This window comes from Coenobita brevimanus, chromosome 26 (genome assembly GCF_032717465.1).
Source record: "Coenobita brevimanus isolate Jiangsu-jjx chromosome 26, ASM3271746v2, whole genome shotgun sequence".
In the NCBI taxonomy this organism is placed as follows: domain Eukaryota; kingdom Metazoa; phylum Arthropoda; class Malacostraca; order Decapoda; family Coenobitidae; genus Coenobita; species Coenobita brevimanus.
The window spans coordinates 34290152-34317095 of NC_136979.1; the positions used below are offsets into that span (position 1 = coordinate 34290152).

General features: G+C 42.8%; 1 protein-coding gene across 1 annotated transcript in view; it reads right to left on the minus strand.

The window, feature by feature from the left end:
* Nucleotides 1-22308: 22308 nt before the first annotated feature.
* The window catches only part of LOC145394080 (tetratricopeptide repeat protein 39C-like), a 36299-nt gene continuing 31663 nt past the window's right edge, over nucleotides 22309-26944 (minus strand). Inside the window, exon 13 of the mRNA XM_080268048.1 lies at nucleotides 22309-22320. The gene's annotated coding sequence lies outside the window, so the exon portion shown is untranslated. The remainder of the gene's footprint in view (nucleotides 22321-26944) is intronic.

A 26944-nucleotide genomic window follows, 5' to 3' on the forward strand; every position in this document is an offset into this window, starting at 1 on the left:
TCACTTATTCTTCACCTCCTTTCCCTCGTTCCCCCCATCCCATCCCATCCCCCTTTCTTCTTCCCTCTCTCCCTTCTTTTCTTTGTTTCCTTCCATTTAGCTAAGGTTACTTCCCCTGCCCTCTTTCCTCTCTTCCCTCCCCTCCCTTCACCCTTTCCTCCCTCCCTCCCTCCCTCCCTAACAGCCTTGAGAGGACCGATATGAGTAGGTATGTTACTGTTTGCTTTCCTTTATACTCCTTTGCACTCCTTTCTTTCTTCCTTTCTTTCTTCCTTCTTCAGTTGCTTCCCCTTTTTTCTTTTTCTTCCTTCATCCCTTCCCTCCCTCCCTTCCAACCCTTTTCTCCTTTCATTTCTTTATTCCTTCTTTTTCCTTCCTTCCTTCTTTCCTTCCTCCCTTTTTCCTTCTTCTCTCCTCACTCACTTTTCTCTCCCTTTTTTCCCTCACCCGTCTCCCTCCCTTTTTTCGTTTCCTTACTCCTTCCTCACTACCTTTCCTTTCCTTTCATTTTTCCTTCTGTTCCTTTCTTCCACTCATTCCTTCTTCCCTTTCCTCCTCCTCCTCCTCCTCCTCCTCTTCTTCCTCCCTGTCTGGCTGATGTATGGAAGGTCGTGAGGTCAGACAGACACACCTTATGTAGGCCTATAAGAACGCACACAAATATACACACATACGTACACACATATATACATGCACACACATACTTACACACATAGGTATCCATGCACACATACGCACATATATTTACTCGTATTCATAGAGAGAAAGAGAGAGAGAGAGAGAGAGAGAGAGAGAGAGAGAGAGAGAGAGAGAGAGAGAGAGAGAGAGAGAGAGAGAGAGAGAGAGGAACAGAGAGAGCAGTAAGACAGGAGACCAACATAAGGAGACAGACAGATAGACAGATATGTGTACAGTCTCGATCACTAGTCCTTTTACACTCTGGAATAACACGCCAAAATGTAATCAAATCTGGCCAAAATAATCATCAGTATTCACGTGGCTTGGAACTACGTTTGTCTGGAATTCTGGAAGTGTAAAGGGATTTTTTGACCGCTTACTCTACACTCATACAGACAGACGGAATAACGATAGATAGACGGATAGACAGACAGACGTATAAATAAAGGGGAAGGCAAGCAAGAGAGCAAATCTAAATTCAGACACGTAAATACACAAAAATAGACAGAAAGAAATTGAGAGACAGACAGGCAGACGTACAGGGAAGCAGACAGAGACCACAGACGGCGACAGACAGACAGAAAGCCATACATACAGACAGACAAACAGCCAGCCGGGTAGTCAGACACACAAGTAGACAGAAAAACAGTAAGCCAGACAGACAGATAGATGGATAAACAAATAGATAGACAGACAGACGTACAGACAGATGGACAGAGACAGATTGATAGACAGACAGATGGATAGATAAGTGGATAGATGAACTGAGAGACAGATAGATAGATAGATAGATATACTGATGGATAGATAGATTGAGAGCTATTTAAATAAACAGACAGACAGACAGACAAACAGGTAGAATGACAGACAGACATACAGACAGGTAGAAAGAGACACATGAAGAAAGATAGATATACCGTAGATAGATAGGCATAGATAGACCGGCAGATGGACAGATAGATAAAGTAGATGGATAGACACAAACGATAGATAAACAAAAAGCCAGACAGCCAGACAGCCAGACAGGCGAGGTAGAGTGTTACTGATGGTGGGAGAGGGTGACAAAAAACATGGAGGGGAGGGGAGGGGAGGGGAAATGGGTGGAGGCGAGGGGAGGGGGAGGAGAGAGAGGGTGGGAAGGTAGGGAGGAAAAAGGGAGCTAGGAAGAGAAGGGCGAAGGGAGAAAGGAAGGAAAGATGAGAGAGAGAGAGAGAGAGAGAGAGAGAGAGAGAGAGAGAGAGAGAGAGAGAGAGAGACCTTTTCATAGCATTGAGATAGTTCGATCTTAACTCCTTCGATCCGGTGACTTATTTTTTGCCTAATACCACCATATGATTTTATTCATCTAGATTATTCAGGCTGGAGAGGTTGAATAAAGCCCTCGTTAACCCCTTCACTACGAGGCGTCTACCTGAAGATGAGGAAAATCGTCTGGAGGAAGAGGGAATTTAAATGAAAAAAGATTTAATCGGAGTGAAGGGGTGGATTTTCTTACTGAGACAGAGAGAGAGAGAGAGAGAGAGAGAGAGAGAGAGAGAGAGAGAGAGAGAGTCAGAGGGGAGAGGAGAGAAAAATGAGGAAGGATTACGTGGATGGGTAGGGGAGGAGGAGACAGGGGGAGAGGGGAGGGGTGAGGGAGAGGAGGGGAGAGGGAGGGGAGAGGAGGGGGAAGGGAGGGGGGAGGGAGGAAGATGGTACAAGTTATCCTGTATATGAGGCTTAGACGAGGGGAGGGGAGGAGAGAAGGTGAGAAGGAGGGGAGGGAGAAGGGAAGGGAGAGGGAGGAGGGGAAGTAGAGGGGGATGGGAGAAGGAGGAGAGGGGTAGGATGGAGGGAGGAAGGAAGTAGGAAGATAGAAAGGGAGAGAGAGAGAGAAGGAGAGGGAGAGAGGAGAGGGAGAGGAGATGGAAACAGGGAAAGGGCATAGCAGAGGAGGGAAGGGGGAGAGGAAAGGAAGTAGGGAAAAGTAAAGGAGAGAGAGGAGGAAAAGAAAAAAAAAGTAGAGAAAGACAAGATGGAAAGAGGATAACTTATCTCATCCACCAGCTGACCTACACTCATCAGACATCCACTTCTGTCATCCACCTATATTACCTCTCCAGCCCCTCCTCAGTCATCCATCCATATGTTTCATCTATCTGTCTATTCAGCCATCCATCCTTCATCATTCATCCAAAATTTCCCCATCATTCAGACACACCTTTTCCATTCATATTAGTCTGTTCTACTCTCGATCAACTTTCGCATTATTCATTAAGTTCTTCATCATTATACGTAAACAAAAGAAGCAAACCAATATCATCAGTTCATAAAATCATCATCATCATCATCATCATCAACAATCCCCATTCTACAGTACCATCATATATCACCATCCATCAATATCAACTCGACTCCAGACATTTTCAGCCGGAATTAACCAAATCATTATATGCCGAGAAGCCACGTTAGTTCCAGGTCATTAATTTTGTTCTGTAACAGCTTCGATTCGGATAAAAAATGCGTGTCTAAAATAAGAACTGACAAGGAAAGAAGGGAACGTAAGAATAAACGAGAAAATTATACCAGAGTCAACCCTGAAAAAAAAATCGAGGGAAAAGGATATCTCAGGTGGACGAACCATTTTTTCCCTCCCGTTTTCTATGGCTTTATTTACGTCGCTTAGTCTCCGGTTTCGATTTTGGCGGGCACTTTTGCAACTGGTATTTCTCTCCACCGAGCAATATCACAATTCTGGTACCTGAACAAAAATAGATACACATTCATGGGAAAGAAAGAGAGAGAGAGAGAGAGAGAGAGAGAGAGAATGAGAAACAGTGAGAAAGAATGTGGGAAAGCGTAAGGAAAGCAAAGATGAGGTTCGAGAAGGAGGGAGTGACGGGGAGGGGAAGAGCATAGGAGAGGGGGGAGGATAGCGGAAAAGACAGGAGGGGAAAAAAAAAGGACGAATGAGGGAGAGAGAGCGAGATGGGGACAAGAAAAGTATAGAAGAAAAGACGAAGAAAGAGACGAAAGAAGACTGTGAGAAAGAACGGATGAAAACATACGAAGAAAGGCTGAGAGAGAGGGAGAAAGAAGAGGATATGAAGGGAGGGAAGGAAGGAAAGGAAAGAGGGAAAAGGGGTAAACAAAGGACCAAATAATGAGTGACAGAGAGAGAAAAAAAAAAAGCAAGAAAGGAGGAAATAAGAAAGGGTTAAAAAAAAGGGAAACAGAAAGAAAATGGGAGAAGCAGGTCAGAAAAATGGGAAAGCACGGCAGGCGAATTAAAACAAACAAGGACAATATGAAAAAAGGAAATAAAAAGAGAGAGAAAAAGTGAGAAAGACAGAGAGAAAGAGGAAAATAACCTTGGAAAGAGTGTGGGAAAAGAAGGAGGGAAGAGAGAAATAAAGGAGGAGAAAAATAACCTCAGAAGAAGTGTGGGAAAAGAGGGAGGGAAAGGAGGGAAGAAAAAAAGTGAGTAAAAAATGGAGGGGCATAATAATAAATGAGACGAGTGGCCCCTCCTCTTTCCGGAAGGTCTGGTGGCTGGAAGGATGGATGGAAGGAAGGAGGGAGTGAACTGGAAGATGGATGGATGGTTGGATGGATGGATAGAAGAAGGGAAGCACGGATGGAGAGTTAGTTGGCTAGAGGAATTGAAGGATGAGTGGCTGAAGAGATGGATGGATGGATGGAAGGAGGGAGGGACTGGGCTGAAAGATGAGTGGATGGATTGGTGGATGGATGGATGGATTGATGGATGAATGGATGGAGAGTTGGTTGGTTGGATGAAGTGAAGAGTAACTGGACGGATGACTGGACGTATGGTATAGGGAAGGAGTGAAGAGAATGAAGGATGGATGGATGGATTGGTGGATGGATGGATGGGTGCATGAATGGGGAGTTGGATGATTGGAGGAACTGAAACATGAGTGGATGGATGGATGGATGGAGGGCAGGGGGAAGAAGTGGAGAGATTGAGGGGTGCACATATGGATAAATGGATGAATAGCTGGATGTGTGGATGTGTGGATGGATATAAGATATGTAAATGGAGGATGAAAGATAAGGCTGTTGGAACGAACGGGTGAATTAACTGAAGATGGCTGGATGGCTGGATGCATGGATGGCTGGGGGGAGGAACAAATGCGTGGATAGACTGACTTTATGTTTGGGTGAATGGATGAAAAGAATAATGAATAATTAATGAATAAATGATGCATGAATCAATGAAGGGAAGAATGGCTTAGTGAATGATTTAATTGATCTAATGTTTGGATGAATGAATGGATGAAAGAGTGAATGAATGGATAAATGAATGAATCCCAGGTGGTCCTCATAGGTGGATGAAAGAAGTTATGGAAATGGATGACACAGGTGGTTGAAAAGGTGTGTGCACATAATTATACTCACATACGAACACACGCACATGATACGCACACACAAAACAGACATATATCCACGCACACACACACACACACACACACACACACACACACACACACACACACACACACACACACACACACACACACACACACACACACACACACGCCAGACAGGAGGAAAACTGAGCAGACAGAAGAGGAGGGGGAGGGAGGAAGGAGGGATTACTAAATAGAGGGAAGGAGGGGTAGGGGGAGAGATGAAGGAGGAAGGAAGGAGAGGGGAGGGAAGGAAAGGGGAGAGGAGGGGAAGGTGAAAGGAGAGAAGGGGATTTTAAACTGAAGTTCAGGTATGGGAGGGGAGGATGGAGGAAACGAGGGGAGAGGAGGGGAAGGAGGAGGGGGAAGGAGGAAAAGGAGGGTAGGGGAAAAGGAGGGATCGAGGGGAAAGAAAGGAGAGAAGGAGGGAGGGAAGGAGGAGGGTGAAGGAGGAGTTGGGTGGATTACTAAATGAAGGGAAACTGGGATCATGTCTTAAGTGGCGACCCTGACCCCTCCTCCCTCACCCCACTCCACCCCCATCCCACTCGCTTCCCCCTCACCCCCTCCCCTCACACTACTCCTTCACACCCTCTTCCCCCCCTCACCCATCCATCAACCACTCTATATTACTCCCTCACACACCAATTCATTTTCTTTTTACCTCCGTAAATGTTATTCTCCTTCACTCACTGTCTCCCCCACACCCATAACTCCACGCCCATCACACTCCTCACACTCCTTCCCTCTCCCTCTCTCCCCTCATCATCCCCTCCCTCACTCACTCACCCACACCAAGACCTTCCTCCCCTCAATATTTTTCTAGTCTAATCTCCTCCACCCCCATCCCCACACCATACACTTTTTCTCATCTGTTTCACACCTCCCTCCCCCACCATCTCTCTCTCTCCCGCCCCAAACCTCGACTTACCCCCATCCCTCTCAGTTCCATTTCCCTCTCCCCTCTCTCCTTCACCCACACTCCTTATTCTCTCCACATCATTTTAGTCATTTCTCCCTCCTCCCTTCCCTCTTATTCACTCCTTCCTTCACTCTATCTCTCAGCCTAACCCCGTCTCCCTTCCCCCCTACATAACTCTTACCTACATTCCTTACCTCCCTAACTGTTGTTTAATCTCGGGTTTAGTAGGAAAAGAAAGAAGAGATTTTACAGTGAGAAGGGCTGCTGGGCTGAAACAGAAATACAGTATAGCGTTAGAGTATAGGTGTATGGTGTAGGGTAATTATATTTGTTTTAGGTAAGGTAAATCGGTTTATTTCTATGGCGACTTATTTTTATACCCTCGCTGAGCTGTGTGTGTGTGTGTGTGTGTGTGTGTGTGTGTGTGTGTGTGTGTGTGTGTGTGTGTGTGTGTGTTTAAATGGTGTTTGTATTATGAGTAGCCAAAGTTAAACTAAGTGCTGCTGAGTAGTCGACATATTCGTTAGGTGGTTGGAGTTCCCTTAGCCCTTTAATGCTTCGGGAGAACCAGCTGTAGTATATATATACACATATATCCCGTACAGAGAGAGAGAGAGAGAGAGAGAGAGAGAGAGAGAGAGTTTGGTCTTTGTCCCTTCTTGGTCTTTGTCCCTTCGGAAACCTCTCCTCACTAACTCAACGCCCCCTTCTCCCAACATTCTCTCTCTCTCTCTCTCTCCCTCCTCTCATCTTTCGTCATCCTCTCCCTCTTTTCTTGCCATTCCTCTTCTCCTCTTCTTTTCGTCGTCTTCATTCTTCTAGTTTTTCTCTACCCTCTCCTCCTCTGCCTTCCTCCTCTTTTCCTTTCCTCCTTCCTCTTCCTTTATGCTCACTTCCTCCTCCTCTCCCCGCCATTCCTGCATCCATTCTCCTCTTCCATCTTTCCCCCATCCACCCATGTCCCGTCATGTTTTTTTCTCTTCCTCGCATTTCTCCATATTTTCTTTCTCATCTTCCTTCCTTCTCTTCTCCTCCTCTCATTCTGACCTCATTTCCCCCTGTATCAAGCATCCTTTCATCCCTTCCTATTCATTTTTTTCCTCATTCTCCCTCCTCTACTCTTCTTTCATCATTCCCTTCCCAACTTTCACCCTATTCTCTTCCTTCCATACCTTGCCTCCTCCTCCTCTATACATTTCCTTTATTGTCTTCCTTTTTCCTCCCGTTCTCTTCTTTCCATCCTTCCTCCTCCTCCTCTCCCTTACATTTCTTCAACCTCTCCTCCTCCTCCTCCTCCTCCTCACATTCCGCCAACCTCTCTTCCTCTTCCTCCTCCTCCTCCTCCTCCTCTTCGTATTTCCTCCCTCCCTATTAGTCACTTCAGAGAGAGAGAGAGAGAGAGGGAGAGAGAGAGAGAGCTGGAGCTAAATTGAATTTCTGCTTTCATTTTCTCCTTTCCCTTCACATCTTCACATTTCTCTCTCTCTCTCTCTCTCTCTCTCTCTCTCTTATTTATACCGCTCCTTCCTTCTAACTCTTATTTCTCCTCTTTTCATTTTTAAGAATATTCCTTGCATTTCCTGTCCGTAATTGCCTCCCCATCTATCCCTCCATCTATCTAGCCATCCATGTAGCGATCCATCAATCCATTCTCCAGGCATCCCTCTATCTATCCATCCATTTGTTCATGTATCTATCTTCCATGTACCCATCCATCAAGTTATCCATCCATCCGACCATCCATCCATTCGTTCAACTTTCCACTTTATCCATCCATCTGTTCACCGATCTATCCACTCAGTTAGCCATCCATCCATCAAATTATCCAGTTATCCATCCATCCTTCCATTCGTCCATTTTTTCATTTATATATATCCATCCATCCAACTGTTCAACCATCTATCCACTCAGCTAGCCTTCTATCCAGCCATCCCCTATCCATTTATCTAACCTTCCAGTCATTCATCTATTCATACAATTATCCATCTAGCCACCTTGGAATTAATCAACAAATGAGTCCTCCTTATTGGCCACAAAAACCTCGTACCAGAAGCAGGTGAGAACAGAACAGGAAATTACACCTGTTAAGTACACCTGGTAAGCTCCTTGACGCACCCCGGGCACAGAAATAACGCGTCTCTCACCTGAAGAAATTGTGGGTCTGAATTGTAATATGCAGTGCTGAGTAGAAGCGACTTTTTTAAATACAAGGAGAAGGAACCAAAATACAGAAGCCTTCAGAACTGTGCCCTAACAATCTCTTTAACTTAACTAACTAAATAGAAGAGAGCCAGATTCAAGACGCGTTCATTTCGAGATGTCTAGACGCATATACTCTATTTCGCCCTCTCACTGCCAGGCTTTCTCTCACTGCCAAGGAACTCGTGTGGTGTCAGTTTAAGTAAAATCCCTAGGTGTACAAGCTGCAGAAATAGTTACCCCTGATAGTCTTCTAAGCCTTGTACTGCCACGATTTCTCTGGCTCAGTTGTTCTTCCCTGGCAGTGATCCATATCCTCTTTTCAGCTTAGTTGATGGCCAGTTGTAGTCAGACTGGAGGGTAAATCTGACTGGTAACCAAGGAGACTCAGTCCTACATTACAACTAAGGTTCATCGAATTTCATGAAACCACGAGAGGATTTCGAATTGTGGGAGTGGTCTGGTCTGTCAGATAAAAAAAAAAAACAACGGTTATAATTGAAAAAATCATCTTGGGTTAGTATGAGTAAAATTCCCAAGGGCGCCAACCGCAACGACAGGATTAAGAAAAAAAATCTGTACCGAAATTGAAAAGAATAACATACACGTTCGATTTTATTTATATTTTGTCTTACGTCTTTACTGCTGGACAAAGCCGCTGTGTCCAAGAGTTAGGGGATTGATTGGCATGAAGTCCACAGATCCGTGTTGTCATTTTGCGCCAATAGATGGAGTTGTTGCGCGCGGATCATGGCACTTCTGTCCCTTGTATCCTCCTACGCTGCTCCTAACCCCCTATGACCTCACCTTCTGATAATCTTTCCATCGTACTATTCGTCACAAAGGAAGGAAACAGAGGAAAACTTTGCACGGTACCGCTTGCATTTCTTGAGACTGGGAAACCTCTTACAAAACAACGTCTCGTCAACACTAAGGCTGTGTTTAAGAAATGTCAGTGGGCATATGAATTGGTGTTGAAACTAGCTGCAGTATTTTAAAGATTTCGATAATACTACCTCTTGTTGCACGAGGATTCAAACTTGCGACATCAGTATTACCAGCTTACTTCCGCGACCAACCAATCATGATACACCCAGGGGCAATGACCGAGTGCTGAGCTGAGGAAGTGCTGAGCTGAAGAAGTGTTGAATATACTGGTGCTAAGGAGGAATGAGAAGCGCTGTGCTGGAGGAGAGGGAAGGCTGTACTTAAGGTGTAAAAAATTAAATCAGTGTTGTAGGCTACGTGAACTGGGAGAAATAATTGATGGCCTAGAGGGACAGTCTTCGGTTCTGTGATCTTCTTCTTATACATCTCCTTCAGTGATATATGTTCCCTTCTAGCCTTCCTTCCTTTCATGTTTCATTTCCCTCCTTCCCTTCTTTTCGCTTTCTCTTCCCTCCTTCCCTTCCTCATTTTCTCCTTCCCTTCCCTCCTTCTCTGCCCCTTTCCTCATTCCCTCCTTTCTTCTTTTCCTCCTTTCTCTCCCCGTCGCTCTCTCTCTGTTTCCCAGAAAACCAACAATATTCTGTGGATGGTAAATTTCGCGCCGAGTTCAGTTCGCGAAAAATTACGAGGAAAAAAACGCGAAAATTGATGGGAGTCAATTAAATCTTGCCGGGGCTGGAGTGGATGGGGGGAGGAGAAAGGGGAGGAGAAGATGGGAAAGGGGAGACGAGGGGAGGGAGGGAGGGGGGGGGAAAGAAGGTGAGGAAGAGGAGCAGGAGGAGGAGGAAAGGGAAGGAAGGGAGGAGAAGGAGAGGGAGGTTAAGAAGAGGAGGAGTATGGGAAAGAGATGGGGAGGGGAAGGATAGGGTGGAGGAAATGGAGGGGAGGGAAGAGAAATTAGTCACAGATTGGAGGAGGGAGAGGAAGGAAAGGAGAAAGAACTGATAGAGGAGGAGGTACGGGGAAGGGAAAGGCAGGGGACGAGAAAGAGAGGAAGGAAAAGGGAAGGGAAAGAGGCAGAAAGGGATGGAAAACGGAGGGGAGGAGGAAAGGGAAGGTAGACGGAGGGAAGCGGAGGGGTAGAGGAAGGGGAAGGTAGAATGGAGGGAAAGAGAATGCAGTGGAAGAGAAGAAAGGAAGGAGGGAGGAAGGAAGAGAAGAAAATAAAGGCGAGAGAAAAGGGGAAGAAAAGAAGAAAGAAAAACAAGACAAATCAAAAGGGAAAAAAGAGAAGGAACAGAGAAAATCAAAGAAACACAGAAGAGAAGAGAATGAAGAAAAATGGATACCAATTAATAGAAAAGAATAAACGTATTAGACAAAAGAAAAGGGGAAGGAAGAAATAATAAGAGGAGGAAGAGAAGAAAAATAAGATGCGAAAATTAGCAAAGAGTGAAAGACGACACAAGGAGTATAGAGAGAGTGATGAGTGAGGGAAAAAGGGAAAACGTAAGGAAAAGGAAAAGTCATTAATATAGGAAACAGAGAAAAAGAAGTTAGACTAAAGAATAATAACAGGAAAGTGAAAAAGAAGATGAAAGGATAAAAAGAAATGAAAATACAGAAAGCGAGGGATGGTGGAAGATAGGGAAGACTGGCAGAGTAAAAGAAAAAACGGAAGAGGAAAGAAGAGAGAGAGAGAGAGAGAGAGAGAGAGAGAGAGAGAGAGAGAGAGAGAGAGAGAGAGAGAGAGAGAGAGAGAGAGAGAAATGAGCAATAAATTCGAAAGAGACTAATAAAACCAACTCGGAAAATGAAGAAAGGAGAATTATACAAAGAAGAAAAGAAGAGACGGAAGAAGGAACAGAAACATAATGTGGAAGGAGGTAAAAGGGAGAAGGAGTGGAGGGGAAAGAAAATGTGGGGGGGGGGAAATTAGATTAGTACAATAAAAACAGATCAATTGGAAAAAAGGAAGAGATAAGAAGAAAGGAGAGAGAGAGAGAGAGAGAGAGAGAGAGAGAGAGAGAGAGAGAGAGAGAGAGAGAGAGAGAGGGAGAGAAGAAGAATGTTAAATAAAAAAAAGAGGGAAAGGAGCAAGAGAAGAGAGAAACTTATATAAATGGAGAAAAAAAAAGATAGACAAGAACACAATACATCAAAGCAGGAAAATAAAAGAGTAATAAAAACTTTCTATCTATCACTGTCTATTACCTACATCTATCTATATACGTATACATCTTAATCTGTAGTATGACCCCGCTTCCTGTGAGAGGTGGTCCTGGCAAAAGCAAAACAAAGAAGCGAGGAAAATATAAAAAAAAAAAAAAACACACACGAGAAGAGAGAGATGAAGGGATCAATTAGAATGATAGAAAGACAATAACAGCAAGAGAAAAAGGAAAAAGAAAAAGGAAAGAGGAAGACAGGAAGTAAAAAGAGGATAATGATAATTGTGAAATATCGAAACTAAGGGAGTAAAGAAAATGAAGAATAGAAGAAGGAAAGACAATAAAAGGAAGAAACAAGAGAAGAACGACAGAGGGAGAGAAAGAAGAGAGAAGTAAAAGAAGAAAAGATGGATACAAGGAGAGAAAAAAGGAAGAGAAAGGATAAAAATGAAAATGAGAAAGAGTTGGGAAATAAGAGAGGAAAGGAGAGGGGGAGGAAGAGCAGTAAAGAAAATGAGGGAGGGAGAGAGAGAGAGAAAATCAATTAATAAGATTGAAGAGGAGGAAGGCGGGATGGGAAGGCGATAAAACTGACTGAAGGAGGGAGAGAAGGAGAGAAGGAGCAGGGAGGGAAGGAGAGAAAGAAGGAGGGAAGAGAGAGGAAAGTTGGGAAGAGAGAGGAGGAAAAGAGATGCATGGGAATAGAGGAGGGGAGGAAGGGGAAGAGAAGAAGGAGAAAAGGAAGGAAAAGAAGGAAGGAGGGAAAGGAGGAGGAAGGTGGGATCGGAAGGAGATAAAACTGGGTACAGGAGGAAAGGAATGAGGGAAGAAAGATGGAAAGAAGAGAAAGGGATGGAGGAAAGAAGGAGAGAAAAAGGAGGGATAGAGGAATGGAAGGAAGAGGGAGAGAGGAAGGAGGGGAAGAGAGACAGAAAGTTGAGGGATAGAAGGAGGAGAAGAAGGAAGTGGAATAGAGAAAATTAGGAGAGAGGAGGGAAGGAGATGGAAGGAGAGTAGAACAGTAAGTTGAGGAAGAGGAGGAGGGCAGAAATAGCCGGAAGACAGATGCATGGGAAGAAGGGAGAGAATAGAAGGAAGTCACTAAGAGAGAGAGAGAGAGAGGATAAATCTAATAAGAAAAAGATGGTACGGACGAATAAAGTTGGAAGAAACGAAAGGAAATGAAAGAAAAAAAAAAAGGACTGAAAGCAGAAGAATGACAGGATAGAGAACGAAATATATGGAAAATGGATAAACGAAATGCAAGGAAAAGAAAATTATAGGAAAGGATAAAAGGAGGAGGAAGGGAATGAAAGGAAGAGAAAATGGAAGAATGTTGTCAGGAATGGAAGGAGAAAGGAAATACAGAGTCGAGAAACAGAATGAGGAGAGACAAAGAGAGAGAGGACGCAAAAGAATATGACACAGACACAGAATGAAAGAAAACAGAATAACAGGAAAATAAAGTGACTGAAACAGAATGATGGTGAAAGGAAGATAAAGAAAATATGAAAAAAAATTAAATAAAATGAAGATGAAGAAGAATGAAAGGAGAAAAAGATTTGAGAGAGGATGAAATTATGAGAAAATATAAGAGACAGAGAAGAGAAGCAGGAGAAAGAAGAGAGTAAGGGAAGGAGGAGAAGAGTGAAAGGGGACAAAAGAGAATGAGAGAGAGATGAGGATGGGAAGCCGACGAGAGAAAAGCGCGGATAATGAAAGGCGTATAAAGAAATATTGATAAAACCACGCAGGAGGGGGAGGAGAAGGGGAGGGGGAGGGGAAGAAGGGAGGGCGGGAGGAAACCCAAAAGGAGAAGAGAGACTGAGAGAGGGAGAAGGATGGAAGGAAATGAGAGAGGAAGATTTACAGTGCAAGGAGAGATTGGAAACAGAGAGGATGAAGGAGGATAGAAAAGCACTGGGAAGAAGGAAGAGAACGACGATGAGAGAGAGAGAGAGAGAGAGAGAGAGAGAGAGAGAGAGAGAGGGAAGGAGAATGGGAAAGAACGAGGAGAGAAATATGGGGGGGGGGTAAGAGTATGAAGCGAAGAATGAGGGGAGGAAGGAGAGGAGAGAACAAGGAAGGAGGGAGAAAACGAAGAGAAAAAGATAGATCAAAGGAGGGTGGGGGAGCGAGGGAAGCAGGAATGAAGGAAGGAAGGGGGAGAACAAGGAGGGAGGAAAAGACAAAGGAAGTATAAGAAACGGTAAAAACAATAGCGTAAAATCCTGATATTTTGCTAATACCTTCGCTATTAACTAATGACCAGGTAATCAGCTAATGACTCCGCTACGTACGAAGAACAGAGTCGTGTATCCGGCCACGCACACAGCCATTTTCCATCTACAATTCGTTCTGTATATATAAATAGTTGTGTTGTTCTGCCACGTTAACTTCACGCTGTTCTTTCATCCTTTTGTAGTTCATTTCACGTAGGTCAGTGGCAGAGAAAGACAGTACTGCGGTTCTACAACCTTTTCATAATACTTCTCCGTGACGAGCATCATATTCCAGTGTTTTAATCTATCGTTACATCTCAGCGTTTAAGATGGACAGATGGCAATTTTAGCCCGTGTTAAAGTGAAAAGGGCATTTTTTTTTTTTTCGAAGTAAGTCACATTGCATATCAGGTTGATCATAGTGTTTATGTTCTATTCGTAAACAGTTAGTCCTACGATTTATTTTGAGTTTTAGGAGCCCAGTCGTTGATTTCAATTCTGTGTACCATTTATGCACATCAGTCTTGGTTAGGTTAGGTTACTTGGTTAGTCAGTTACATTAATATATCAAGTCAGGTTCGGTGGATAGGTAAAATTAGATCTGAGTAAAAAATAAAGAGAACTGAAAGAATAATCACCCTGGGAAAATCAAACTTAGCGCGTAGTGCAAACATGGAACCGAAATTTGCAGCCCGGTCAATGCTCCTCGTGGCTTTGCATGATTAGTAAACATTCTGGGGGTTCGAACAGAAGCTACAATTCCTGATATTCGTAGACAACTCATATTATACCGGGATTCGAACTCATATGTAAAGCTATACTACTTTTACTCCAACTTGTCCTAAAATTGCTATCTTTTCATCTTTAATATTGAGCTATAACGAGAGATTAACACAAAACTATGATGCACGTCACGAAGAAGTGCCGTGGGAAGGGTGTGCTGAGCCACAGTATTGTCTTTTTCTGCCACTGAGCTGCAGGAAATAAGCTACAAAAGAACGAAAAAATCAGGGCCAAGTTAAGATAAAAGGAGCATATTGATCGTCATAAACCACTTGAATTTTAGGCTACCTCTTTATCATTCATATGTGTTCAGTGATCTTTTCTTCTCACTGGTTGTGGGGCTTTCCATATAATGTATAATGCTTCTATACACACGATGGCATCAATGGCTGTTCGATTCAGAAACTTTTTCGCGCTGTGTCCCTCCTGTCTCTTTATTATCATAAATACCTGTTTGCATGCAACCTCGTTTAGGGCGGGCACGCAGCACCTGCCTGTTCATGCACCGTCTTCTCTTCTCTGTACACCTTTTTAAGGCGGAGTCCTCGGATACAACCTTCAATCTTTTCAGTTAAATGGAGTGGGCTCATTCATTTCGAAATGAAAAAATCTTGAATTCCTCTATCTTTGGGGCAAATATATCATTCATTAAGACTTTTAAAAATTAAGTTTATAAGAAAATTAGACTAATTTAACAGTATGACCAATTTTGTTTTCACTGATTTTTTTTTTTTTTAAGGTATTCATTAATAACACTCAGGCTTCATTTATGTCTTGGTTAAAAGAAACCTTTAGTGCCTGACGGTTAATCAAGACGATTATTTATCACAGCCTCTGTGATATCCAGAAATAGCTTGTGATTTTTCCATATGGTGCTAATTGGTCAGTCTGTTTCTCTATTTTCAGGCGCGTATTCCCAAGGGTTAGATGGGTTGGGGGTAACAAGAGGACTCCAAGGCACAGAGGCGCCAGTCAGTCACCGAGGGAGTACCGGACAACGCACTGCCAGGTACAGATATCTCCTAGGAGGTTAATGGACAGCCATGAGTAACAGTTCGCCTACAGTCCTCCGCCAGTATTGGGTTTTGGAACATCTGCCTTGCTTTCCATATTTCTTCTTCCTCCCCATACGACAGAGAATATCCTTCGTTCACATGCTCTTACTGTGTCTCTATATTGCCGTCACATAAAAACAGTGAATGCATCACGTTCCATTCCCACATCCAGCAGAAAAACGTTGGCGATTTTGCTCATGACTGTACTTCTGACCACCGAGATCTACCTTTTCGGTTAACCCTTAGACGATGATAGGTCACTCCTGATGTGAGTAAAAAAAGAAGAACCGAGGATTTCTCACATTGTTAAGAGGCAAATGAATTAACTCCCTAGTGCGATAACGGTTTGCATAACTTATTCTTGCTACCGCCAGAGAATTGTTTTCAGCTACAGATATTAATATTGAGGACAACTCATTTCTTTTTCTTTTTTTCTTCTTTCTGCCGTCTGCCTAATTCAGCTACAAGGTAATCGACAGCTGATGTGGCAGAGCTCGTTTCGGTGCTAGGAAAATATTTCATGAATGTCTGACCCGATTTGGATCAAAACTGGTATATATATAGTGTGTAGGTCTGGGAAGAAGTGTTTTGATTCTGGAGCAGAGGAATCAAAGGTCAGTGTCATGAGAAAATATCAAAGTTCAGGCTCGGCGTAGCTTTACCCTCTGAGCACTTTTCGGTCTCAGTTGCCAGACGCTTTAATCCCGGAAGGGGTGGCCACAAACAAATCACCTCCATGTCGTCCCTTTGTCATTTAGCTGCCCTCCTCCCATCTCACACACCCCTCTCTCGTATATCTCTCCATTCCATCCCTTTGTCTCATCCTTGGTCTCCCCCTCTTCCTCTCCCCCTCCACCACACTCACATACATTTTTCTAGTCTCTCTCTCATTCTTCATCCTTTTCACATGGTCACTTTTAATCTAATTAATATTATATTCTTACGTCAGATGATATGACCTAGCTAATGAAGAATCATACATAGCATCTTTTTTTCTTCCTTCGACCTCTACGGATACCACTACAACTACCACGAGGATCAAAGTCTATATTCTTTACTACACAAAGAATCGCATTCTGCTGTACTCGTTGACACTCCAAAGTACTGTAGTTCTTCCATCGAGACATTGAACACAGCAAACCTTAAAAAATTTCTTGTAAGACACATACCTTTTCAGTATTGAGTAACATACAGCACGATTTATGGACTTCGATCTGGCAAGTCTTAAAAAAAAAAAAAAAATGGCTATTACAAGAAACAGATGATGCAAAACAGTATTTCAACAAAAATAAAACTTTGGTTCATCCTTCGTCTAGATATTGTTGTCTTGTCATACTTCAGTGTTGAGAGAGAGAGAGAGAGAGAGAGAGAGAGAGAGAGAGAGAGAGAGAGAGAGAGAGAGAGAAAGAGAGAGAATATACCCCGTCGTCGTTTGATTTAACGGGAAAACTCTGTAGGAAGCTGGAAAGATGAGCATGTGATTATTCTTTTGTTGGCAAGCTTAGTAGGAGGGAACACTGCTCAAAAGTTTATATTCGCCTGCAGTATTACGCAATATTGAGAAAGAGAGAGAGAGAGAGAGAGAGAGAGAGAGAGAGAGAGAGAGAGAGAGAGAGAGATGCTGATTACAGATACAATGAGAAAAAATCCTAGGCACCATCTAGATTTTGTGATGAAATGAGTAGGGAAATAAATAAGAGAGTGCTGAAGCAAGGACTAAAATTCTAAAGTAAAGAGCAACATAAGATTACGTAGGGTAGACTGAATTGGTAATCTTCCTGATGTTTCTAGTTATGTCTCCTAAAATGTCGTTTGTGATGCTGTGCAAGAATGGCTATCATATGGTTTCATGATAAGTATGTAAAACGCCCAGCAGGGAAAAGCATGCCCTCAGATAAAGGTATGCTGAGTATAGATCTGTTAGTGACTGGGTGGTCCACTGGAGGTAATGTAACTTCCCTCACAGAAAATTTAAATACATAGGGGAAGAGCAAAAATACTGGCAGTAGATTGATGCAGTCGAATCCACACCTGATGCAGTAAAAACTTGGTATTTAATTTTCAGGGTATCTTAAATGACAAAAACGAGAAACCTGCTTCCACCACCTTTCAGTGCCATCCTTACCCTCCTATTGCTCATTCCTCCAGGCCATTGTCAACCTACCTTTATCTCAACCTCCCCTCCAGCTATCACCCCCCCCCCACCTCCTCCCCGAATCTCCAGCCTGACATTTCTCCACACTAACCAACACCCACCATCCATCCACCATGGTTAGGGAGATTTTGTTATTTACAAATCCAAGCTCCACAACTTAACAACAGTTCTAAACTACCAGGTTAACCCAATCAGCTTCATTGCCTCCGTTGTGAAACTTAAATGGATTGCAAAAGGTGATCATTTGGGATGAGATTCTCGAACATAAACTGTTATGACTGATACCCTGTCCTAACTTGGTATATAATTTCGCAGAAACAACTAGACACATGGGAAATTTTGCACTCTTCTTTTCTCGTCAGTCCTGCTAAAAGTAATATGTAAACCTTAGACAATTTTCCTCCCGTCACCAAGATTTCTCTTTTAAGGAGGAATAAGAGACGTGGTAAGACTCTTCACTTTCCTTCCCTTGTCCTTCCTGTGAAAAAAAATTTAAGGTACGACGGGGAATCGATCGGAAATATGTTCGAGAATCTTACCCCGGCTAAGAATGAGTAACTGTAGTGGGTGCGTACCTCCACATTACATAGTCATTCTCCTCTACCAAACAAAGGACTTCCTCTTGGTCAGCTATTTATCTGTCTTTCACCAGACGCCTTAATATTAATAGGGGTGACCAAAAACGAATGGCCTCCACGGCACCCTGTTCTCCGTCTAGTAAAAATGGGAGAAATGGAGTTCCCCCGAGCTAAGCCCTGTATTGGACTATATAGCCCCGCTAGGGTTACAGGAGGGAGCTACCTCTCCCGGCACGGCAGCCCGGCCGAGGCTCGAACTTGCAATCCCCCGATCACAAGTCCAGCGCGCTACCACTGTGCTACCGCGCCCCCCTCTCCGTCTAGCAGCCCTCTTTCCAACTCATACCGCATCCCATATACGGTACCTCTCCATGCCAGCCCTCCATCTCATCTTGGTCTCCCATCCCCCCTTCCTCCCTCTACCTCACTCACGCACAATCTCCTTGCCAATATCATATTCTCCATCCTCTCCACATGGCCAAACCATCTCGGAGTATTTCTCCTATTGTTTTGTAGCACATCCACAGCAACACCACAGCACGTGTTCACTTCCTCATCTGTCTGTCTGTCTCTCAAAATAACTCCACATGCTACTCTTGGGTAACTGTATTGTTGTATCTCAATTGGAACTGCGACCTCATATCACTTCTAGTGTTGGACTTACTGTCTGGCTGAAACTTCAAGACACAAAGTATATGCTCCACTTTGTCTTCCCATTCCATTTCCTACTCCCATTCTTCAGATAACTTTACGGTCTGTCTCACTTCCTAGTGAGCAACTCTGCATAGGGTATAGTCTGACTGTCTATCTGTCTGTGAGGGTGGCCACAGACAGATCACCTCCATGCAGTCCTGTCCTCCAACATTAAACTGCCCTCCCTCCAACTCACCACTCTCATTCACATACCTCTCCACCCTAATCAGTCACCTTGACTGCGGTCTCCCTTCCTCCCTCTACCTTACTCATATGCAGCCTCTTGGGGTGCAGACTTGAAAATAAATAAATAAAGGCATAAGGAAGGCAAATGTTGCCCCGAGCTAGGCCATATTAGATTATATAACCCTGCTAGGAGACAGGAGGGCGCTACCATTCCCGGCATGGCAGCTACCGGGCGTGGCTCGAAAATAAAGGCAAAGGAAAGTGGCACAAGTATGAAGGTACAAATCTCATGATACCATATTCTGGAGCTCATTCGTGAAAGCTGCATATAATTGCCTCCAGGCTTTTCAGTCACAGTTGGCAACTTCTACATCATTCCAATCAAAACTGTCCTCCTTCATGCACTCATTCACTTTGTCCCTCCACCTTGTTTAATATTTTCATTCTACGATCATCATCCTCATTCTCTTTGCCCCCTTAATCATGTAAACCTTTTGTTCTCGATGCATATCTTTTGTGTAAACACATTACTCTTATTAATTACACATACTACATCTACATCCACTCTGATGAGCCAGCATTCTCATCCATTGTCACCTATTTCACTATTTGATCCTACTTACACTATTCACTTACCCAGGTAATACTTCATCTGAGCTCTGATTTAACACGGTCCATACCCCATTTTAATGGGCCAATACTGACATCAACATAATCGTGCATTTCAACCCCTACTTGTAATCAATACTTTCATTGCACCCACTATACTTTTATCCCGCAAGATCATCTTTATTAATCAAGTCACTCATGATTTAAACTTCACATACACTTCATTATTGAGCAGGTCATCATAGAATCTGTGTTTCTGTCAAATATCAGGATGTTGATCTTCATGATAAGGCTAAGGGTTTGAAACAAAACCGCAGGGGAAAAAATGCACTTCTTTCTTATCTGCAGGCAGCACAACGTAATGCAAATTATTCACATAACTGCACCCTTCCACCCACTGTAACCATAAAACTCCAGAATTCTTCATTCATCATATCTACAATATTCTCATGGTGGTAGGTGGAGGCACTCATCATTCACTCACTTAATGTAGTGCTGCCTACTTGTTCCTTCATGTCTATCATTCTTTTTCTGTGTCTGTCCTCATCTCTTCGTATTTCTCCCATCCTTCCTGTCACCATTTATGTGCAACTCAGGAAACCATTTACGGTACTGGGTGGTAACCACACAGCCAATAACGGGGTGATATGAAGCCTACTATGGTGGCCTTGATAACTGGGTGGAAATGCAAATGCAGGATCCACCCAGGAACCAAACCTCCACACTTATCCCTGTGCCTCCCTGTAGCGAGGCACCGTCAGCTAGCCATGACAGAACATCAGCCAGCCACATGGGACCATCAGTTCACTGCACAGGATGGCCCTGCAGGAGCAGCTGCTTGCCTGCAGTTAATAGGTCTGCTCAAATAGACAGACTAGAGAAGCACAACAACGACAACAGTACTGCATTGTCATTCCTTTGTGCTAACAATTTAACACTTAGTATCAGAAGTAAAATGCAGAAACTGAAATAAATAAGAGCCCACAGTGTATTTCAAAGAAGAAATAACAATTCTATCACAAATGCAGGTGGTAGGTAGCGGCATCCATTATTCACCTTCTTGATGCAGCACTCTCTCTCTCCCTCCTCCTGGATAATTCTACACTGACAATCCAAATGGTCTTCTATAACTCAAGATGCTATTTGCCTCACTGGGTGGTAACCATGTAACCAAATGATGCCTGGTGGTCTAGAGGGATAAGGTGCTCCAGCCACGTCAAACTTGTAGGGGTTTCCATCTGAGGGATGGGTGGGGTTTCTTGCTCACAAAATGTCACTCAGGGTAGAGTGAGGCTGGTCACACTTGCCCTGAATGTTGGGACTGAGGAGCCAAAAAGCCCAGGAGGCCAAACTACTGTACAATAAATTAACAAATTACCTTCACATAGAGTAATTTGTTGGTAAAGAACACCACGAACCATACAAAGGAGGATACAAACAGCATGCTGTATGTACAGTTGTTTTATTTTAGTAAATAAATAACTTTATTGACTAAAATGAAGGAACATTTATGTTTCTACATATCAATTGGCATATTTAAGAGATAAGCAATATAACTGCAACTATAAATGATATCTAAAAGAACTTTACCTCAAAGTCTAACCAGACATCACAACATTATAATTACACAGCACTGAAACAATAAGAAGAAATCACCATATGTTAAAAATAAATGAGTTCATTGGCCCAAAATGACACCAACTGCAGGTGCTAGGCTGTAGTAATGTTGTAAATACAAACACAGGTACAATGATGTACTATACTGTACTACACGTGTAGCAGCTTCACCCATCCTACACGTATCCCTGTTTCACCTATTCAAACCTAAAAACGTCTTTTGCATTTTCTTCTTCCTATCTCCTGATGATTTCATTCCACCTAAGATAGATTTTTTGATTGCAAGAGATCAGAGAGCAATAATTAGTCTCATCATTACAAGAAGTCTCTTAAGTTGACTAAAATCACCTGCAACACCAAGAATAAACTAAAAAGGACCTCACTTGGATTTAGTGCTTAAATCCTCTCCAACCTGCCACTCTATCTTCACTGCAGCAATGAATATCAGTATCCAGTCAAAAGATCTGTAACAGAAAATGTGTTAATTAAGAGATTATTATGTTCAGTTTCCCAAGAAAGTCTGATCTGGATGGTGCTGTAAAGTAGCCTAAACTGATACAGCAGTCCACATCATGAAATACAGCATGAGAGAGAGAGAGAGAGAGAGAGAGAGAGAGAGAGAGAGAGAGAGAGAGAGAGAGAGAGAGAGAGAGAGGGGGGGGGGAAGTAGGTTACATTTTGAATCATTAATAACTGAACAACATAAGTCATCAATAAATGCAAAACCAAATGTCAAAAAGAGATTTGATGATAACTTGAAGTTCACTAAGTGCTGAAGTATGAAAATTACATTGATCATCAGGCAATGAAATTCTTCACCATCCTGGAGGACAATGCCACAGCTTCAAATAATAACCGAGTTATATTTGAGTTAATGTTATTCTTGTTATCCTGGTCTGTCTGGCCAAGCAGATCCATCAATCACAGGTAAGCAAATGCTTTTGTGGGGCCACCCTACAGGTACAATACAGTATTATACATACACTATGTAGAAAGCTGGCCCTCCATTGTGGTGGACAGCGCCTTGCCAGGGTAGGAGCAGGGTTCTTCCCACGGTGAGGTGCAGGGAAATATGAGGTACAGCTCCCAGGTGCACACTACAGCAGCTTCATCCATGGTGCACAGTGTCACCACATACAGGCTCCTCATCATTGCCTGACATTTAAACACAAGAACTGAAATCATCATCACAGAGTTAACACAACTATAATCAAATCTTTTATATGGTATAATTCTCATACATAAAGATGTAACGATACAATGAATGTCACATCCAGTCCTGATTTGCTTCACAATTATAACCCAATGTGCTGATACATTTTGAATATACAGATTATCCTACAAATGCCATACACCAGTGACTTGCAATAAATTGGATTGCATACATGTTCTCTTCACCCCTTTCAACACCATGATGTAATTTGTATTTTGTTCTTGATACCAACAGCTTGTTTAATATAGTTTTGGTGGGATTTTCAAAATGAAGAGGTTAAATAGAGCCTTCATGAACTTTTTGATGGGTCAGAACTCTTCTAAAGTAACTAAAATAATCTAAAGACAGTAAGAATAAAACATAAAATACATCATTATATTGAAGGGGAAAATAGAGTACAATGCTATACAGTACCAAACATATGGAGTTGACACATTCCTCTTACAGTGTGCACAGTGTATCACAATCAGTGTATAAAAATACAGCAAGTCCTCAGTATATATCAGGGATATATTTCACACTATTATAACTTCTTTCATACAGTTGGTACTGTATACTGGGGTAAATCAGAAACTCAGCTTTAATAAAGTAATGGAACTGTAACAGACAATCTTGTTGCATGATAATTTACTGTGGACATAATGCAAAAAAAGGAGAGGAAATATGGCAACATATAATGAGGACTTACCTGCAAATCAACACATTACTGCTTCCACATACCATTTTTACAGAACAAAGCTTCATCATTTTAGAGTTCACACAGTTCTTTGGTTTGATTAAGTAATGCTGGGAATCCCAACTCAGTCATCACAAATTCTTTCATGAAAAAATAAAAGTCTGAGAAGCTAATGTTAACCCTTTCAGTTTGAGGACATTCTTGACTCCATTATTGAAAATGCAGGCCAGTGTAATAAATTTTATTCAGCTCTGAAAAGATCCTTTGCACTGAAAGAGAAATAATCTTCATTATCCTCTTCAAGCCAAGGATACCAATTCTGTTCAGCTTTAGAAAGGTTCTTCAAGCTGCAGGGGTTAAAACACTCCTTCAATAAAACTATTCACAGCTTTGATTACTTCAATAATCACAATAGCTACACCGGTAACTTACAGGTACTAGTCTTACAAAATTAAATCCATGGATGTTCTCCACTCTGAAATTAAGGTGTACAGTAAATACTATATACAATCAGGGACAAAAGTTCACTTACCACTCCATTACACCTATTTCACACTTACGGCATGTCTGTCAATTTTCATTCCTTGTGTACCGTCTCAAAGAAGATTTATCTATGGGTATGGAGACAAATCAAGCCTCTCTCAAACTGAAAAAAAATGACCTGCACAGGAAACTGAGAAACAGTGTCAAGAATTGAGCAAACTTTTGTCAATGACTGTATAACAATACAGAATTATATTTCCTGAATTATCAGTTACTGAATACATACTCCTCCGTACATTTGTCTTTTCAATGCATTTATATTTCTGGTAACTGGCATTAGGTCTCCCACTGTACTACCCTCTCCAGTATCTTCTCACCACATCTAAACTTTATGATTATCACTGCCTTTTTACTCCCCAAATATCCATACAAGAAATGTAATGAGGAGTACAGTACTACATATGATCCATGTGACCCACCAGTCACCACATACCAAGAATAAATGTCATTATTCACACCTAAATCTACACAATTTGCAGAAGATACAAAAAAAAAAACACACAACCAGTACTGTAATTTACCCCTTTAAGACAAGGATGACTATCTGATTTTATTGTTGATACCAAAAGATGAAAGATCCCTTACAGAATGAATGAATAGTAGGAAAAAACCAGCATCAAGCCTAGAAAGGCTACTGTATGTGGCACTAAGGCGGCAAAGAACAGAGAACAATTAAATTAGCTGCAGAGCACGCAGAGCAGAAAGAAAAGCAATAATATCTGAAGCAGAAAAAGTAGGAGAATCACCAAGGAAACCAGCGAGCAATGAGAGGTGGGGTAATAAGGATAGGAAGAGGAAAGCAGGAAGGCGGTCGTGAAGGGTAAACGGGCAGTTGAGAAAAAGGTGGTGGATAGTCAAGGGGTAGTTACAGCATGAACAAAGCAGCAGAGGGTCACCACTCATTAAGTGACCATGAGTGAGGCGTGTATGACCCAAGCAAAGACGAGCAAGGACAGTCTCCCATTGATGACTGGGGTGAGTTGAAACAGACCAAGGAAGAACAGAAGGTTTAACAACCTAAAGCTTGTTGGTGGATCCCTTACAGAGACAGAGTTAGAAACTAAAGCTAATATCAGATTAGACTACTAGGACCAAAGTGGATTACCGTAACCATCAAAAAGAGTCTCCCCAATCTTAACCAATTGCAGACTGAATCAAGAGACTAATTCTGGTAATTTCAATAAAGTTGATTTGGAAAAGGCCTTTGACAGAGTCCCTAGAGAGGTGGTGAAGTGGGCAATGAGAAAGCTTGGCTTGGAGGAGTGGCTGGTTAGGGTGTGTTATGGCTATGTACGTGGGTGCTCACACCCAGATAAGAGTGAATGGAGATTTGAGTGATGAGTTTTCCGTGAATGTTGGTGTGCATCAGGGGTCAGTCTTGAGTCCCATGTTGTTTATCATGGTACTTGAAGCCCTTTCACGTGAATTTAGAAACGGACTCCCATGGGAGTTGTTGTATGCTGATGAGTTGGTGTTGATTGCAGAGAACGAAAGGGAGGCGGAGGAAAGGTTTAGGAAGTGGAGAGATGGTATGGGGCACAAGGGTTTAAGGATAAATGCAGATAAAACAAAAGTGATGATATCTAGGGTTGGTCGCGGTACTGTCAAAGACGAGGGAGAGTGGCCATGTGCAGTTTGCCACAAGGGCGTGGGAAGTAATTCCATCTTGTGCGGTGTTTGTGATAAATGGGCGCATAAGAGATGTAGTGGTATCAGAGGTAGACTGCGAGATAATGCTGATTTTATGTGTACGGTGAGTCGGGGTGAGCAGGTGGAGATTGTCAGACGTGAAAGGATTGAACTTGCTGGTGAATCTCTTGAGTGTGTGGAAGAGTTTTGTTATTTGGGAGACATGTTGTGTGCTGGTGGTGGGGCTGGAGCTAGCTCTGTGGCTAGGGTGAGAAGTGGTTGGAAGAAGTTCAGGGAGCTCTTGCCTCTCCTGACATTGAGAGGACTCTCCCTACGCACTAAGGGGTCTTTGTATGCAGCATTTGTTAGGAGTGCAATGCTGTATGGTAGTGAGACCTGGGCAGTGAAGGAGGAAGATATTCACCGGCTCAGACGTACAGAAATGACAATGATTAGGTGGATGTGCAGTGCGTCCTTGCGTCCAAGGCCTGGAGGGGCTGGGTTTACGATAGAAGAGTTGAGAGGTAGGATGGGACTGGAGTGTATTGGTGTTGTGATGAGGAGAGGTAGATTGAGATGGTTTGGACATGTGGAGAGGATGGGGGATGATAATTGGGCGAGGAAGGTGAGAAGTGTTAATATTGGGGGTGGGGTAATGAGGGGTAGACAGAGAAAGACATGGGACGAGGTCATTAAGTGTGACTTCAAGGTTAAGGGACTGAACAGGGAGGCTGCAATGGATCGTGAAGCGTGGAGAGCCGCCATTAGGTGACCAAGGCCGACACATGCAAGCATGTTGGAGCCTTTAAAAACGAAAACGAAACTGTTCTTAGACTGACATGAACCTCACAAAATGCTTTTCACCAGTTGCATGCAGTCACAATGGGACAGTGAAATACAGTACAACACTAATATAGCTTCCATGTGTCTTTGATTTATAGTAAATTATTTGTATATATATATCTAAATCTATATCTATCTACAGTATCTATATATATATATATCCATCCATCATCCAATCCTACGTTGCCCCACAAGGAATGTAGGAGCCCAGGGCTAGGCAAGTTGGTCCTGACATTTAAGATGAGAGTGACCAGCCTCACTCATCCCCGAGTGGCATTACATGAGCAATAACCCCAACCATCCCTTGGATATAAACCTTCACCAGCTCAATCCAATTGGAGCGCCGCAATTACCCACTGAACCACCAGGTGCCATAATTTGGTTTTATGGTTACCACCCAGCATAGTAATTGGTTTCCTGGTGTACAGGAAACCATTCAGCTTGTTACTTAGTGTAGAATTACCCATAGGCAGAAGGAACAGGAAAGAACGAAGGAAAGACAAAAGGGGGAGCGTAAAGTCACCCATGGGCAGAAGGACGAGCAAAGAATGAAGTAAAGAAAGAAGAGAAAGGAAGAAAAGGAGGGAGGAGAGGAAGGGCAGACACCCAACCACTGAAAATGACTGAATTTCTGGTAACCAAAAGGCAGGATCATAAGAAATTAAATGAACTGAATTTTCACTGCCAGATCCCAGCTCTATTAGATACAGTTTCAATTATTATCGTTAAGATGCTAATGCATTCTAAATTATTCTTCCTGCTGTACCAGTTATTTCTGTCAGCTTGGAGGTCATCCTTTGTAGTGAAGGGGTTACAACAACTGTATACACAGTTTGAATATAAAAAAGCCATAACAGCCAGAAATGGCAACCAGA